The sequence below is a fragment of the Anthonomus grandis genome, chromosome 8 (genome assembly GCF_022605725.1).
Source record: "Anthonomus grandis grandis chromosome 8, icAntGran1.3, whole genome shotgun sequence".
Lineage (NCBI taxonomy): Eukaryota > Metazoa > Arthropoda > Insecta > Coleoptera > Curculionidae > Anthonomus > Anthonomus grandis.
In genome coordinates this window covers 25,875,699-25,882,446 of record NC_065553.1, presented here as the reverse complement: position 1 = coordinate 25,882,446, position 6,748 = coordinate 25,875,699, and positions in this window count along the sequence as shown.

Here is a 6,748-nt window from a genome sequence, read left to right as displayed (position 1 = left end):
CAATTTAGTCTACAAAGTAGTACAAAAAGGCACAAAAAACTTGAGTTATTAATAGAACGTATAGTGGCTATTCTACAAACCGATTGGGATACTGAACTTTCAAACTCTTTCTGCATAGGTTGTTTCAGTTCTTCATCTCTCAGAGAATGATGTCAAATCGACTTTCCAATTTTTCATTCAAAATATAATTTTCCTAATCGACTACATAATTTTTTAATATGTTGTATTTTGTAACAGGTAAAAAATTTACTCTTTAAAAGTTTTGTTTACTTGCTGACTAATAATGTATACTTTGAGAGACATTTTTCAGATATTTCAGAGAGAATCAAGACATTTTTCAAATTAAAAAAAGATACCTGATAAAAAAGTTAATAAAAAAATAAGCAAGTTGGCAATGTAGAATACCTTTATGTTTACAATGCACGTATCCGAAGTTGCCAGCTTGTGTTGTTTTTCATGATAATTTTTCATATCTGTGAAGCTAGCGCCCGATCGATATCCAGTAATCAAAATCGAGAACGCAGCATATCGTCGGTGAAACTCTACTTTTTGTCGAAAATTACATTTTAGTGCCAACTTGTAGAGAACGCTTAAATCTTTATACTAGCAAAATTTTAAAATTAATTTGGACGCGCAGATTTCTGTATTTTGTATTTAGAATTGTGTGTAATTCCAGCGTTGGTTAGATTGACGGGAAAAAAGTGTAAGTCCGTACAGTACCGTTATCAACAAGGTTATGTGGTAGGAGCTCAGTAGAAACTTACCAAGAAAAAAGTTAATTTAATTATTTATTTGTGAGAATTGTGACAAAAGGTAAGTTTCTGCATTAGTTATTTACTTTTTCTTCAACAATGCCGCTAATGATTTGGAAATAAATTAAAATGTTGTCAGGGTGTGGAGATACACTTTATTCTAAAAACTGGTTTAATGGATATACACGATTTTCTCATAGGTCATTTTAATCGTCGTTGTTATGATTGGAAAAGGTTTATTAGGACAAAAATACTCTAATCTTTAATTCTTAGAATAAAGAAGTAGCCCATACTTTCAGTAGCGTTTTATTGAAAATACAGTCTTCTCTACTTATATTGAATTGATATTAATCAATAAAATTATTTTTGCCTACATGTTTCGCACACAGAGGTGTTCATCTTCAGGGCTATATTATTCTGTTCCATTTTATTTATAAAATTTTTATTCTTTATTATAGCCCTGAAGATGAACACCTCTGTGTTCGAAACATGTCGGCAAAAATAATTTTATTGATTAATACCAATTCAATATGAGTAGAGAAGAGTAAGTAGAGAAGTGTATTTTCAATTTTTCCAATTTTACTTTAATTTTTGTTAGTTTCATTTTTGTTAAATCTTTCAATTTTATTTACGTATACCAGATTTGACGTATACCACACTTTTCTTTTTAGTTCTCACGCGGACGTAAAATATTGGAACTCCTAAAAATTGAAACACAAGATCCAAATCGACTATTACATGAAGCACCCCAAAATGATGTATTATTTGAGGATAATATAGAAATCCAAATAGACATAAATGCTTCAAATAATAATGTTGAAGAAATAGTCAGTTTTATTAACAATGATAACTTGCAACTTGATGAAAGTATGGATTATAATGTACCATTTGAAGAAAATTCTACTAATACTTTGGTTACAACTAATACGCAAATTTTAAAGGAAAATAAAGAAAACTGTTTTACGAGCTCTCCCGTGCAGAACAAGAAAAGTAAGGTTTAAGTTGGAGTTTCAGATATTGGATTGAATAAGAGAAATACTGATGGCAATTTTGAAATTTCTACACAGAGTGACGAAAGCGAATTCTCACCATCAGAGACAGAAGACGATATCACTTTTATAAACAAAGAAAATAATACTGACAAAGAAATAGTTGAAGCCGAAGTGAAAAATGAAGGCACTGATGAAGATGAGGAGAACAAAATGTCTAGTAAACAAATAAAGAAAAAAAGAAAGAAAGAAAACTTTCTATTAAGAAAATAGATTCTTCTTATCAAGAAAATAAGAAAAAACGAGAATTGGGATTACCTTATTTAGAGAAAAAGAAAATGGAAGGGAAATGGAAATATAATGTTAGTAAACCCGGCAAATTTTTATCCAATCCTTGCAATTGCAAAATATCAGATAAAAAAAATGTTTTTGCGTGTAAAAAGCTCGCTGAACATAAGAGACGCGAAACTTTTGAAAGTTTTTGGAAAAAATCATGGCCAGAAAAAAAAGAGTTTGTGAAAGATCTTATTGATTTTGAACCTGTGAAAAGGCGGAGAGGTCTTAAAGAAACATCGCGACGAGATTTTTCTGCTAGGTACTACTTGGTGCAAGATTTGGTAAAATATAGAGTTTGCAAGAAAATGTTTATTGCTAGCCTTGGTTTAAAGCATAACTGTGCTTTACACTGGCTTAAATTGAAAGAGAAAACTATGAATATAGAGCGCCAGACAATGATAGATAATCCAGAACTTTTAAAGATGAGTAGCAGAAGAACAGAAGCATCCAGACTCATTAAGGAAAAACTTAAATCCTTTTTTTATTCTTTACCAAATGTGGAGTCCCATTGTTGCCGAGCTTCTACACAAAAATTATATTTAGAACCCATGTGGACTACTAAACAAGAGCTTTACCGCTTTTATTGTGAGAAGTACTGCAAAGATGAAAACATTAAGCCATTTTCAAGAACGATTTTTAACGATGTGTTTCAGGAATTAAATCTTTCAATGTACCAACCGAAAAAAGATCAATGTGAGGTTTGTGTTGCATCTAAAAACAAGAATATTTCTGAAGAGGAATATCAGCAACACCTTTTACTAAAAAACCAAGCAAGAGAAGAAAAAGCAGGAGATGAAGAGAGAGCCGATGACACCGAATTCATTTTCACCATGGACCTACAATCTGTCTTGTTGGCTCCAAAAAATAATGTTAGCATTATGTACTACAAGACTAAATTGGCAGTGCACAATTTTACGTTATTTAACGTAAAAACCAAAGATGGGTTCTGCTTTTTATGGAGTGAGGTGGAGAGCGCTCTTACAGCAAACGAGATTTCTTCTATTTTAGTGAATTTCATAGAAAAGGAAGTTGTCAAGACCAATTCCGGATTGGACCAAAAAAAAATAGTTTTTTGGAGTGATGGGTGCAATGCACAAAATCGGAATTCGGTGTTGGGAAATGCTTTGCTAAACATTGCTATGCAGTACAACTTGATCATAATACAAAAATATTTATTTAAAGGGCATATGCAAATGCAAGCTGATTCTATGCATTCTACAATAGAAAGAAGTCTTAGAGGCAAGGATATTAATGTGCCAGTAGACTACGTGTCTCTTTGTAAAAGTGCAAGATTTACTACATTTCCTTATAATGTGTCGTACTTAAATCATACATTTTTTAAAGACTTTTCTGGCTTAGATTATTATGCATCAAGACCTGGTCGAAAAGTTGGAGATCCCACAGTTAATGACCTTAAGCAATTAAAATACACTGACGACGGCATTATTCAGTACAAACTAAAACACTCAGATGCTGTCTGGGAAAACTTCATAGTTAGAAAAAAAAAGCAAATTACTCAATTATTTGTTCCATAAGAATCTCTTCCGTGTTTGTACAATGAAAGGCGAAAAATTAAATTAGATAAATTTAATGACTTACAAGTTCTAAAAAAAAGTTTGTTACCAGACTATCATAAGTATTATGATAACATTCCCCATACATAATTTGATTTATAAGATGTCTTCGCTATATTCCTATTCAAAGAATTTTTTGGTTCTGTTTTTTACTAAGGCTGTACTAAAGTTATTTGTGAATGGCATACAATATTAAATTATTATTAGTTTTAAACCAAAGGTACGCTATTGTAGTGCCATCTACTTTAAGTTTTATTAAGTTAATGTTTTTGCAATAATAAAAATATTTGTTGTAATAATGCTGTATTATTTTGAATTAACTTTTTAGTAAGCCAAAGTATAAAGAAAAAAGTGTATGTACAGCAACATTTTGCACAAGTGCATGTCCTATTAAAAAATATGTAAAAGCTTTTATAAAAAAAACATCTATAAACTTAACCTTTTTCAATTTTTATTAGTCTAAAAAATGTTTTGACAAATTTGACTTCAAAACTTACCCACACGAAAGTTTTTAAGCTCGCCTGTAAAATTTACATTTTTTACATACACTATTTTCTGGTTTCACTGACGTTATGTCGTTTTATTATAACATATTTATAGTCGGCGTCCATTATAATTTAATCAATATAATGCCCGTATCTTCTGGAATTTGATTAAAAATTATTGAGTTAGATGACACATTTTTATTATTATTTTGGTATCCAATACTTAATAGATACTTCACAAATATGCCGTCTTTTATAATATTATAACTAGGATGACACCATTGACACCTAACTCGCCTGTGAAAGGAATGACTTGAATTTCCTTTTTTCCAATAAATGTGACCCACCCCAGACTTATAATTATAATTTTTCAGCGAAAAGGGAGTTTTTAGTCTAATAAATTTAAAAAACGCACTGAAACCATTGAAAACATCCTTTCAATACTAATACCACAGATATAACTAGCTAACGCAACAGATAAATATTCGAATAGCAAAGCTTGTCCCCCGTAAAATCGACGGTCGCACCTGACCGAGACTCGAGCGCCTAATAGAATATACTGAAATGCGGCGCAACGTTGCCGTATGTTATAATAAATCCGCATTTAATACAAAAAGCCTGTGTAAGAAAAACATTTGTATATATTTCAATAAAGTACATGATGTATTTATAAAAGAAAAACAAAATTATATATCGTGTATAGTTTCTTAGAATAGGAGGTATATAAAAGCACATTATAATACATACAAAACTATAAATTACTACCTATTTAATACAAACTTATGGGCAAAATAACAGAAGAGGCACAATAAAACTTTTAGCATGGTGGTTTAGTAAGTGTTTAAAATTTAAGTAAGTGATCATTTTATATTAAGTAAAGACGTAAGGACGATATGCTGAATTAAAGAAAGCGAATTTTGTTTTATATTTATTAACCTACCTAACATTTTATTTACTATTACTTTGGCATGCGTTATGAAAATATTTTTAAAGCTAAGAACTACACTTAAAACCCTTGCAAAATTATAGTGTAAAGATAATCAAAAATATATTAAGGTTTTAACTTAAAACTAAAAATCGAATAATAACTTAAAAAATAAACAAGATTTGTGTAATATTATACTAAAGAAAGTATAATATTACACAAATTAACTATAATTATATTTTTTATAGTCAAAAACAGTTTGGCTGGCAAAATAAAGCTAGAATGTAATTTTTGTTAGAAAATAACTGGAGATTACGGAAATAATTTTTAATTAGAAAAAAAAATCAGTGTATCGTTTTTTTGTCCAATTAAAATTGTTTTCCCTTTTAACACCCCTGTACTAAAAGTACCAATCGAACCATCTCTAAGCCTAGGTTAATGTAAATTTCTTTTTGCAAGACCTAATAGTTGCCATTAGAGTTTGTGCCTTTAACCTGAAATGCGCTGTATAATTTATTGTTTTTTATTTATTATTTATGTTTTAAATTTTTAATTTTTTGGGTTTTATTGTGCAAATTTTTTCGGTTCCATTTACAAAATTTATATAAATTAATATATACAGGTTTTGTTAACAAAAATACCTTATGCTCGTAAAAATTATGATCCCAACCACTTCATATTTTTAGTTAAAATTTTGTTTTTTATTTTCCCACCTATGTACCCACAAATTCCTGATGCTTAATTTTTTCAAACTCGTTTGCAAAAATGTACATACATTTTTCTACAACATTGGTAACATCTGCAGAAGGACTTATCAGATATTTGTTTTCGTGGCCACCGTAATTCTTATTTAGTATAAATATTTCGGATGGATCGGTTAAATAAGAATCAGATTTTAAAATAGAGGCACAATTTTTGCAATTAAATTTTTTCAAAACTTTATTAACTAAGTATCCGGCATAATATGAATTTGCACACTCTTCCAAAGCATGGTGTTTGATAATGGGCTCTTTGCTTTTAACTGTTGGAATGTCATTAATTTTTTCGGAATCTAAAATTTCAATATTATTTTTCGATGTCGTTTGATGTGCCTCTTTTTTAGGGATATTATTTAAAATTAATTGTTTGTCGACATCATTCTCACAATTGGATAATTTTGAAGGAGTTAGTAAATCTGTTACACTTTTAATTCTAAAAAATAATCGAAAAGATCTGGCCGTTGGGTTAAGATTACAACCACCGCTTTGTCGAGCTAAGGAAAAGAAATTTTCCAAAAAATCTTGGTTTAATCTGTTAGTTAATAAAAAATTATTATTTTCTTTTTTTTGTCTGCATAAAGGATTTCTATGGCATTTATAGTTTGAACTAACCCTTTAAAACATGGTGGCTTACTTTTGGATATTTCTTCTAATTGTGTTTTTTTATTTAAAACCTCGCTAACTTTTATTATGGATTCAAAAACCTGTTTACCTTTTTGCAAAACATCTATAACTAATGAGTTTTTAAAACTCACTCCACAGTTATAAGGATTTTTAGTATATAAACGTTTGCTATTAAGAGCATCAAATAAATTGTTCATGATGGTTATAAAATTTGAGGTATTAGTACCAATTTTTTCATCAACTATAGATTTTTGAACGGATGTCCTTACAGCTGCAGCCATAGTATTTGAGAATAATTGTAGTGC